The sequence below is a fragment of the Aythya ferina genome, assembly GCF_964211825.1.
Source record: "Aythya ferina genome assembly, chromosome: 13".
In the NCBI taxonomy this organism is placed as follows: Eukaryota; Metazoa; Chordata; class Aves; order Anseriformes; family Anatidae; genus Aythya; species Aythya ferina.
Genome location: NC_140311.1, coordinates 14,184,425 through 14,196,455, shown reverse-complemented (window position 1 = coordinate 14,196,455; position 12,031 = coordinate 14,184,425).

The window sequence follows — 12,031 nt, the reverse complement described above, 5'->3', positions numbered from 1 at the left end:
AAAACCACAAACGATATAATCCAAGATCTTGTACTGAAAACTGTCCTCTGTCATTGATTTCTGTGCCAATGGATTTTTCATCTTTAATATATGTATATGCTGTATATTATATATCTGTGGGCCTGGACATAGGAAGTCTGATCACTTTTTATCGGCAATAACTGGATTTTCTTCTGCTGTCATCCTCACTGTCTGTAGTCATCAAGCCAACACCTGTCCTGTAATGTTTAAATATCCCTGATGGGATTTTTTTAAAAACTTATAACCAACCATGCTCTTGTAATTCATCATGCAGATGCCTATGTGTCACTCTATTGTAAATCCGGTTCTCAAATCCTCTGCCTTCTGCAACACTGAAGTTTCAAGTGTAGTGTTATGAAAAATCTTGTTTCCTACCTGGAACCAAGCAGAAAAACCCTGAAAATGCAGTAAGATCTCTTGCTGCACAAGGATGTATTCCTTGAAAGTTCAGAAGGCTCCCTGCAGTGCCTCAGGATTATAAACTGCCTTGTTCATCCCAGCTAGGGCTACAAGTCTCATCACCTAAGCAAGTTAAAATTCACCAACCATTACTATTCCAGCCTGCTTCTGTACACACAGAGGGACAGAGGAGGGTAGATGGGGGCAGAAACGTTGCACGCTACGGCAAGTCTTGTCAAATGGTCGGAGACCTCTAATTGTGGAGTGTGTGGCTGGGAGGCTGCAGAGTGCAACTGCAGGAGCTATTCCTCTTGTGATGCTTTGCCTTTACTCAACAACCTGCTTGTGCTTTTAGTCTGCTTTCACCTGAAGGCAAGGAACAGTGCAAAGTCTTCTGCAACAAAATAAACAGAGATGTTGCCAAGGTCCTTGACCCTCTGTGGTGGTCTCTAGTACTAAGGATTTCCCACTGTGTGACACCTAGAAGCTGTACAGAAGCTGTTGCTTGTGTTTTCTGAACTGCAGGGTCCCACCACGCTGCTGTGCTGTGTTCTCCTGAACTTTCAGAGGAAATCCCTTTGCAGCAGTTCACCACTGAGCCATGCAGCTGTTGGCGAAGTAATGGTATCTCCTGGCTTGACTCCCAAGCAAGGTCATGTGGTCGCAACTAAACAGTGCATGTTATGGAACTCTGATCAGCACTTACACATTTCTTCATTTATCCTTCTTGTGTAGCAAGTCTGACTGCAAGGAGAGAGTCTCACTTGTTGGCAAGTCCTATTTAGGCACAAACTGAACCAAAATTTCCACTTCAGCAAAATAAATAAATAGATAAACTTCCTTTACTAAATTGAAAGATGGTATTGGATATGATCTTGCTGTCGTCAGCCTTTTTATTACTGACCTGTGTGTTTTATGCTTTATTCAACTTTATTCAAACATTTCCTAGTACACTAGCAGTTGTAATTGGCTTCCCTGAGATCTTACCTAGTTTACCAACGTGATTTGAAAAGATCACTAACTCACCCGTGTGTATTTCCACTAGAGGGAGCACTGTACTTGCCTTTGAGACTATAGCTGCCAGCTTTGTTTTGCTACAAATACTTGTTTCTTTATTGTCCTGTTAACAGTTATTAGGAGGATTCACTTATGCTTTTTTTTTTTCTTCTTTTTGTAGGAGGAATGTGTCTGTTAAGAGTTTTATAATAAAAAAATTGCCAGTGACTAGAGAAACAGATGCTGCTTCCTGCCTGGTGCTGCTTACTGCGATTGAAAGATGGAAGTGTATCCCTATTCAGTGTTAATTTTTGTATGCATATTGCATTACTGCTTTAAACTTCCTGATTTGTTTCACATTCAGGCTTCTTTAGTGTGGGTTATGAATCTTGTAGCTGAGTATTTATTCTCATGTTACTCTAGTGGAGAGAGACCTCATGTAGAGCTGGGAATCTGCTGTGGTCAGGCCTTGGGCACACTGGCCACACTGGTTGTGGGCAACATGAGGCTGCTTGCTGTAAGCAGTCTGTCTGGTCCCCGTGTCAGCTGTGCCCCTGTGAGGAAACACGGCATCTTCTCAGTTCTGAGTGCTTGTCACAGCACTCAGAAATGGCAGCAACATGCCAATCCCGTGAGCCAGCAGCATTTGCCATCTCAACATCCTCAGCTGTGATGTTATCACTGTGCTGAGGACTGATGTCGCTGTCCTATTACTGGTGATATCCCAGACCTACAGCACTAGTAAGCACTGCTCTTTGTCCTCATTGCTACAGCACGGCCTTGCAAGAAGGGATGCCTCTGATGGTATCAGTTGGTTAAATGTTGTTGTCTGTGTTTAATGCCTTTCATAAGCTGCCTTGTACCTGTATATCTTCAAAAGCCACGCTGCCTCATGTCTAGCAGCAGTTTGCTGCTTCTGCTGTGGGACAGTTGGTGTGGATTGCTGCTCACGTGCACTTTTCCTTTGAAAACGGGGAGCTGATCTGAAGGGTTGTTAGTTCCACTTTGACCACAGTGTAAGGTTTCTTGTGAATGTGTTGCTTTATTCACTCCTTATAGATGGCTTGCACATGGGGACAATTACAGGGTAAATGATCTGAAAGCTGAAGTGCCGGGTTCCAAGTAGCACTTCCACATCTGTATCTGAAGGATCCTGTTAGTAATGTTGCTACTATGAAGGCTTCCTTCTCGGGCTCTTTTCACTCATTCTAGAATATCTTCCTCAGTGAAAACGTGCCCAACTAATCTTGAAAGGATGATGATTGCAGAGTAAAGAGCTTTGAAGTATGACATATAGCTCTTAATGTCTACATAGCTGTCTGTTTTTTCCTGTCACCTAGTTCCTGCCATTACTTCCTGAAAATAATAAATAGCAAGTACAGCATGGCAGTCATGAAGACTGCTTGAGAGTTACTGAAAAGATGCTTTGAATTCATCACAGACCCTAGTTATTTAGGTAATTCTAATTCCTTGGTGTTTGTTTCCATTCTTAGGTAGTTAAAAGGCTGTTGATTTAGTCCCTCCTTTCTTTGTTCAGAGTAGAAATTGATTAGTCACAGGGTTTTGTTTCACCCTCTGTTCCTGTTTGTGTAGAGCAGGAGCAAAGGAAGAGCTGACACAAGTTCCTTTCAACAGCTGGTTAACTTGCATGAGCGGACAACTTCTGTTGGCCATAGTTTAGATCACTATATATTTGATGTCTCCTGCATTCAAGAGATACCTAAAGGTGTAATGTATCAATTACTATCCTAAGGAGTGTTCTCTGTAAGCAAGAACTGTTACTGACAGGTGTATTCTTTGAGCAATACATGTTCCACATGCAGGACCATTTTGTGCGTGTCCAAGGATCTTGTACTCAACCTCTTCCCTAAGCCAGAGCACGGTGCTGTGTTCACTGGCTGGGAATTTCTAGCAAGAGCAGCACGAGCTGCTTGGCAATTTCTATAGGTTGTTTTGGTTTAGGACCTCACAACTCTTGGATGGTTCTGCTTGGCATCTCCTCTCTGTCTTCCTAAAACATGGAGCAGCTTGGGTCTAGATGACTATATGGTTCCTAGTATTACAGGTATTGCTGATCAGAGCAAAAAGTGTTTGTGTATTAGGTAGCTTCAAAAATTTTTGAATTACAGTGCTTGACTATATAATTTAACCATGTAGTCACAACTATCGATGTCTGTCCACTTAGTGATTCCCTTCTGAGAGCAAAACTGATCACTAAATTTGATCAAATTGTCATGTACTTCTTAAATGCTCTTTCAATTGTATTTGATACTCATCCAGCTCTGCTTTGAATTGGTTCCTGTCTGGTAGTATGGAGTTCCAGGTCCTATCATGTCAGAGATTGCACCACAATCTCTTGCCTTGGAAGTTACCATTGTAGGTTGGAAACGATCACTCCAGAAACAATGTATATTGACAAATTTGGCAGACTGACACATGTGTGAGTGTATCCAGGTGTTTAATTTTGTTCAATTCAAGGTGAAGAAAACGTGCCAAGGGGCTAGCAAGTCTTCAGGAAAATTTAAAGAATATATTTTTTTCCTGTTTAATAGTTAATAAGGTGAATTTATTTACCCAATAGAAAGCATTCAGTGTATGTGCGACTTACAAGCGTGTTGCTCAAAAAATCCATGCACTTCCTCCTGAAACAATTTAGATCATAAAATTGTTTATAGAAGTTACAAACGTTAGCCAACCGAAAATTAAGCAGTCTAAAATCTCAGTACAAACCCATTTGTGGACTGATAAACCCATTTGCAGACTGATAAAAACGAGTGTAATTTATGGTCTAGATACCTTATTGGCATATGTATTAAAATTCTGGAATATGTCTATTTTTCTTAGCGTTGCATTAGCTGTAATTTCTATGTAATGCTTCAATTCATTTATATATTTGCACAATACACTATCAGATAAAAAAGTGCCAAAATGTGTATAAGGAGGTCATCACTTTAGCTTAATTGCGCACAAATTTCCTGCAGACGCTGATGCTTAAGACCAATAACGAGAGTGCTACAGCTAGAATAAACGCATTAGCCTATAAATTTAGAGCTTCTACCTGCTTTGCAAAGGGAGAATCATCTCTAAATGAGCCTAGTAACATTGATTTGTGATTAATCATTTTACTTAGTGACTCATCTATGATCACAGTACAACAAAAATGTCATGTTTGCTTAGTGGCATTAACTCCATTTATCTTCTCTGCATTCGGAGAATTGCCTTGTTGTCAATGTGGGGCTGGGAATACAGCTGAGCAGTACTGTTGTTAAAGGGCTTTACAATGTCAGCTTACCAAAGCAGAATTCAGACCAAGAAAAAGGGGAAAAAAATATTGGGGAGGGGGGAGGGAGGGATAAACATCCTCCTTGAAAATTAATTATTCTACTTGGTCAAGCCAAAACAAAAACATTTACAGTAGTGATATTGTATCTGCAAAAACAAATTAATGTAACCCTAGGTGCTTCTAATTTTTTCTAAGGTTGTATCTGCAAGTTAACAATTGTTTTAATTCTACTTCTGAGATTATTTTGCTTTACATGTTGCAAAGTAAATCCAAACATTACTAGAATGCTTTAGTTTGTTTCCAGTCAGATGCCATCAAAATGGTTTTCTAAAAATGCACTGCTGAGTGTTTGTGGAAAGTGATAGTCATTATCTTTAAGAACTTTTCTTAATAGCTTTATGTTAAGAAACATAGTAAACCCTTCACACACACATGCACCAGATTAAAATTAATAAATAAAAAGAGCTATACTGTTCTTTGCTAAGACTTGCATTGCTCAAAAACAAAGATCAACATGTTAAGAGTTTTTTTTTATAGTATCCTTTATTCAGCAATGGCATAATGGCAAGGATCTGCCTCCCTGGTCCTGCAAATAGATCGCTAGGTATGGAAAGGAGATGCCTGATGTCTCATGGATTGTGTCCTGCTCCACTGCCTTATCCGTTGGCAGTGTCCTTTGCTGCTATTCCTCTACTGTCCAGCTGCTGTGTTCAAAGTGAAGCCTTTGCCTTCAGACATCTCTCTACAGCACTGCATTACAGCACCATGATCTTAACTAGAGCCTCTGCCTGTTGCCAAAGAAAAGACTGGAGGTGAGTTGCACTTGTACCGTGTTGTAGAATAATAGAAACACTCACTATGAACATGCACTTCCAGAAAGTTTAGTGAGGATGAAATTTCAGACCTGCCCTGTATTGCCTACTCAGTATTTAAAAATTGAGCTGGATCTCTGCATCAGGAAATTACTTTAAAAATCACTAATACTTGCACACATGCATAAATCCAGCTGGTTATGGATTTAGAGGGTGTGCTTTCAGAGTTTCTTGTGACTATGGAAGCTGAAAGTGATCTTTAAAGGAGGAGGCACACTCCTGCAACTTCATACTGGTGTCAGGGCAGCTTTAATAAAAGCACTACTTACAGTGAATGCTTATGAACTTGGATAATGCATCAGGAGAAGACCCCATCAGTGTGGTAAGTGTTGATATTAAAACAGAGTCCTAGTTGCTGCTTCTGTGGGAGGTATTTTTTTCTTTAACTTTCCAACTTAGACTGCCCGCTTTCTGTGCAGTTTAGCGATGATCAATATGAACATGCTGGAACTGTTTAGCTGAAGTAAGCTGAGTCATTCAACCTAATATTCATTTGTTTGACTAAAGCCTCTTTAGAGCCACTTGTGATCTGATGACTAATGTGGCACAAAGATGCTAATGCTCGATGTGTACATAAATCATTACTTAATTTGGATTTGGTAACCTGAGGCAACAGAATGCTCCATGGAGAAGCAGCTATATTTGTTTCTTTTCATTGTCAACCACCTGTCTCCAGAGATCCAGAATGCATTAGAAAAATGAATGTAATGACTGAACTAAATCTAGCTCTCCTGTTCCAGAAGAAACAGCAGTTTTTATGACCAGCAAGGCACGGAAATCCCAGGTCTGTTCTGCTAGCTGAGACAAGAAAAGTCAGCTCAAGCAGAAGGGATCTACTGATCCTAGACAGTAGTCTTGCAGTACTGCCAGAAAAAAACAAGATGAATCTAATTTTGAATTTTTAAAGGTGGCCTGGATAAGACTGCTTGAGGAAAAAAAATGGAATTCTGGTCCTTATTTAACTCCATTTGGTAGGATTTCATGCTTTAAACTCTGACCTGAAAACCACACTTCAGCAATGTGTCAGCTATTCAGAGCTTACATTTGCTGCTCTTGTCTTGTTTCTTACCTGTGGTTATTTCTTGAAGAGCCATGTCCCACTGAAATACCATAATGCATATTATTGATATCAGAGCCTAACAGAGCTTGTGCAAGGAGTTCTGTCTTTGTGCTGGTGCAGGGCAATAGACTTGGAACTTCATAAAGGGAAGCTTTGAGAAGTTCAATTTTTAGATGTAAATTGGCAGAAAGCAAGTGTGTAAGTATTTTGTAATGAGGTTTGTGAAAGAACTGAAGCTTTTGTTGAACTCCTGTTACTAAATAAGGGTAGGTGGGTGTATTTAAATGTGTTGTATATGTAGAGCACCAGCGCTGCCTCTGTACCGAAGTTGGCTGGTCCTGTGCTTGCTCCTGCGAGTCTGAGAGAGGTTTTTGCCTTAGTTGTGAGCTAACCAGGATCCTGCCAAGTGTTCAGCAGCATGGGAAACGGGACCCGCCATCCTTCTGACCTAACTATTGAGCTATTCCTCCTTCAATACTGCAGTACTACCAGATTGGACCTCTTCCTCTTCAAGTTGTTCATTTGATCCTGTTGTGTAAAGAGCATGGTAAATGAGAACCTACAGGCATGTTATCAAATATTTCTGTTTGAGCCACATTTGGAATTTACACATACAGTGTGGGTATTTCAGAAATATGCTGTTTAACTGAGTCTGTCCTCCAAATCTCAATGTTAGTTTATTAAGTAAAGTCGATGTTTTAAAAATTATTTTCCTGTAAACATCAGGTGGACCCCCTTATTTTTAGAGAAGCATTACTGAAATATTTATGCCAGCATATCTTCCTGTTTGATCTGTCCTAGGTGAAATGTTTGCTTCATCTTTAAATATATAGCAAATAAACTGTACTGCTTTAGATCTTTATGGAGATACAAATTTGGAAAAGCGACATGCAAAAAAAGATACAATTTTGAAGGGCAAACAGGAGTTATGCTTCAGAGAAATCAAAATCACTTCAACATAAGGATCTTTGCAATGCACTCTCAGCTTAAAAGCTGGAAAATGAAGTGTAAGGGGCGAGTCAGTATTCTCACAAGGACTTGATTTACTTTTTGATACAAAACTTGGAGATTACTTGTTAGCTACATTAGCTTTTAAGGTCTGTTTACAGTGAAGGATATATACTTTAGAAGTAGTAGCTCTTTTTCAAGGATAACATTTTAATTTTATTTCAAATATTGAGTGAAAGCAACTCCAAAGAATTTAATACAATAAACCATTGCTGTGTTCAAGACAGTAATATAAGGTGTGTTTTTTTTTTTTACAGTTGCTATTAGCAACTTATGTGGCGAACATAAGTACAGCAATTTAAAAGGACACTGTGGTAATGTGAATTTCTTCAAGTAGTTAAATACTAATGTCTTTCACCAAAACATCAATGTCAGCTCTGCTCCCAGTCAAGAAGTGAAGGACAAATGAACTTACTATTTTTATTTGCTTTTTTTGAATAGGAGGTTTTCAGAAAAGTGACAGTAGCCAGTCTAGTCTGTAATTTTAACTTGATTTATTTGAATTAGTGAAATCTTCAGTAAATACATCTCGGTATGCTTCTTAAATATTTCCCCATAGAGATTAAACTTCCATTTACTTGGGCTTCACCAGTGCTCACAGACTTTAATTGCAGTGCCTGACAGATTTCTCGAGAAAGGAAAAGTGATGAAAGAGGAAGAGAAGGTCACTCGTGTGCAGAGCCACTGCATGGAGCGGGAGCACCGGCTAGCACGCTTCAGCTGCTAATCTGAATGCCAGGCAAGCGTGGTCCTGCAGCAGGAGGCAGAGCTGAACCATTTACACCCCAGATTTCTTTTGTGTGTGGTGATCAGGAGGAGTATTTGTCTACTGCTAAAGAACTTGCCTTTCTGTGGGGTGTTCCCGGCTACTTGCTGCTCTGTGTGCGGGTAGAGTGGCTGCATTCATGTTACTTACCTTCATCTATGTTTCGGGTGGCTGGGTAATGGGAAAAAATGTTTAAGCAGAACCCTAGATCAGGATCCCACGTACAGTGTCAGCGGAGCACAAACCTGTCAGAAGAAGCTGGCAATAAAATGGCTAATTGTTAATGTCCATGCTGGAGGTGGAGTTCTACCTGTGCCGAAATCAATGGCAACAGCACAGCTGATTTCAGCCATGGCTGTATTTGCTGTCTGCTGCTGGTAACCATGGTATGGCATGTGTGCTGTCTTCTTGGCTTGAGACCTTTTTGCAAAGGCTGTGGAAGTTGTCAGCAGGGTTTTACGTACCCACAGTGAGGTCAGGACTTGGTGATATCAAAAGGGAAATAAAAGGCCTGTGCTCTGTCCTGCTCCTTCCTCTCTGATCCCCCGATAGCTCTTTTAAACTATCCAGGTTGAAATGGCACAAACAAATGCAAGTGCCCTTTTTGACTCCTGGTATTACTACTCAGAGGGAGAATCCCTCTGGGCAAATACTTGAAATAATACAGAAGTATTTGCCAGAGCTCACCTTTAATTATTCGTTCCTTACTTTTGCTGCTTCTGTTGTCCCAGGAATTTACCCTTTAAAGAAGGACTCTCCTGCCCTCCTGGGACTTGCCTGTTCCCTGGTAATCTGAGCAACACAAGTGAAGATTCCTCTTGAAACAGAAATGAGTTGCTTAAGAAACAACTTCCAGACTAGAAACTTCTCTATTAACATCCCAAGCTGTGGAGCCCTCCAACTTGCTTTTGAGAGGTTTGTTTGCAGACACTGACTTCAAGGAGTGAGGAACAGGCCTTGTACTAATGTCATCGTCCTTGAGACGTTGCTTGGCTGTGCGTGTCTTCCCGTGCCCTTTTGGTGTTTCTAAGCAAATGCAGGCTGAACGAAGAACGTCATTCTCTACCCTGGTAAAGGTTCTGGAAACTTTACAAAGGGAAAGAAATGGGCAGTATTTTGAAAGATGTATGTATTTTCTGCTATAATTAGGTAGAATATGGACATAACATTATCGGTTCAATTAAAAGCATGTCAATAAAAGGCAGTTGTGCGCTACATAAAAGATTCTTTTGTTGAAAACTGGCCTGAGTTACGACTGTTTTATACACATTAATTTGCTTTGTACATACAGAATGGAGCTGATTGAACAGCATGATTGTCTGACGAGAGCTGAAAAGCAGCACTTGCTGTAGGTAATTTAAATTGAGCCCTATTATCATTTACGGATTTATTCTGCTTAGAATCAATAAGATGAAAAAGGGTCTGAAAGCTTTACGCTAATGCTAATCGCTTTTGGGTCAGTAACTCCTTGTGTTTAAGTTATGTATTTCTTCCCTGTATTCACAGAGCTACTTGGAAAGCGAAATATTTAAAATATTTTCCACTGAAGAGAGTCTCCCCTCCTACTTCACAGAGAATTCAGCATTGATAAACCTTTTGTTAAGCTGAAAAAGTTCCCTGAGAGGGAAGTGACACTAACCAAAAGGACAAAAGAGATGCTCTGGAAAGAAGTTCAGCACAAATGCACTGGAAATTTTGATTTAAAGCAGCATTCATGGTGGCTGGTGACTGAACTTGTCCCTAGGACACAGAGTGAAGCCAGGTTAGGGTAGCCACAGTCATTCTACCTTCTACGAGAGCAAAATTTTCTTCCTGGATAATTTATCTTTGAGAGTTAGAGATATCCCTGGGCTCAGGACAGAAGAGAAAAGGCAAGGGCAGGGAAGGTTCAGAACCATGATATTTTTGGTATAGTGACTCAATCAAGAGGGAATACAGTGAAAGGATTTCACATGTATTAAACAAGGGGGAAAAAAAAGTGTGTTTTTTGGTTAAACAGGACTGAAAATGACAAAAAAAAAAAAAAAAAGACAAATTTAATTGTCTAGTAAGACCTTGTAATTGTCTTTGGGGCTGCAGGCAAGGGACATAGTTACGCTGTGCCAAAGGGCTGCGTTTGGCAGACTGGAGGAGAGCTGACAAGTTCCTATGAGGAAGAAACCTAAATACATCACTGAGCAAGGAGTCATGCAGGAGTTCCCAGTCCTCCAGACTTGCTTTGTTCCTTTTGAAGCTCAGGAACTGGTGCCAAAAATCAGGCTTAAACACAAGGTGAGGAAAAATTGACCTCTGTTACAGTAAGAATGTCTACTGCATTAACAATGCCTAAATTATGAAATTAAATGTCATTTATTGGTTATACAGTAATGGACTGTGTTCCTTGTGAAGAAGCCAGGAAGGCTGGTAAGAGAAGTGTGCTGAATTGGATGTCTTTAGGAATTAGATTTGCAGTTCTGTGACAGAGCTTACTCTTGTAAAATAGTAATCTAGGACTCCTCACAGAGTAGCAGAGATGATACATTAGCAATGCTGCTCTGAGAAGGGTCCCTTAAGTACTGTTTTTGCTGTTTCTGCTAGTGCAGCTCCTCCTAGTTTTGACAGGAAAGATCAGTTCTGGAGGTTGAGAGGGAGCTCAGGGTGATAGCTTCTGAAATGATGGGCGCTATGGCAGTGCTGAGGTTCAGGATCCCGTTGGCACTGTCAAGGAGCAGAGTATGTGATGCTCCTCGCCCTAAAGAGACTTGGCAAGGTGTTGCAAAAGGATGAAATCTCCTACCCAAAGTGTGGGGAGCTGCACGGGCTGAGTCACAACTAGAATTTGTCTTCCAAGTCCCAGGTGAGTGTCCCAGCCGCTGCACTCTGCTGCATCTCTGTTCAGATACAGAAAGGCTGGTTCTGGATGGTTAAATAATTAGTGCTGTTACAACTATAGTCCCCAGCGGACACCACTGTTGGAGCTGATTACCAAACCTTCATCAATGAAGATGCTTTCCCTCCTTATACTCAGAATCCCCAGATACTTTGGACCACTACTTTAGAGGTTTAACTTTTGTTTAAAGGTGTTTTAAAAAAGCATGTTAAACTTTTCTTGTATTAAAATGGGCAGGAGCAGCTAATACACTCTCTTGCAATAAATAGCTATAAAAACATCAAAGGTTTGGATAACTGTTAGCTGTATATTTTGTAATGCCTATTGTATTTCCATTTTGTTAGTTCTATTTAAAGAGTGGTATTATCATGCCCCATTTCCTGTTAGATAGTTCTATTTGTCTGCACTACAGGAGGCAGGAGATTTTAGGTCCAAAAGAAATTATCTCTCAGTAAATTACTCCTAACTCCATTACTGAATACTAAGCACTCTCCCCTTGCTGTGTGAGCAGCTTGAAGAGATAACGTTGCAATTTATTTATTTGTTTTGTCCCTCATATATAGGTGACACACAGACTCATCTGAGCAGAGACAGCGATAACTGACAGGTACATTAGATCAGCCACATATAGCAAAGTTTACTTTGATTATGTAGTAAGTGTCAAGATGTACAGTAGCTGATGTCAGTTTGATCTCTCTTATAGTATATAATGGCTTGTCCTCTTCATGGTTGAATGGACACTAATTTTTGTCTAATA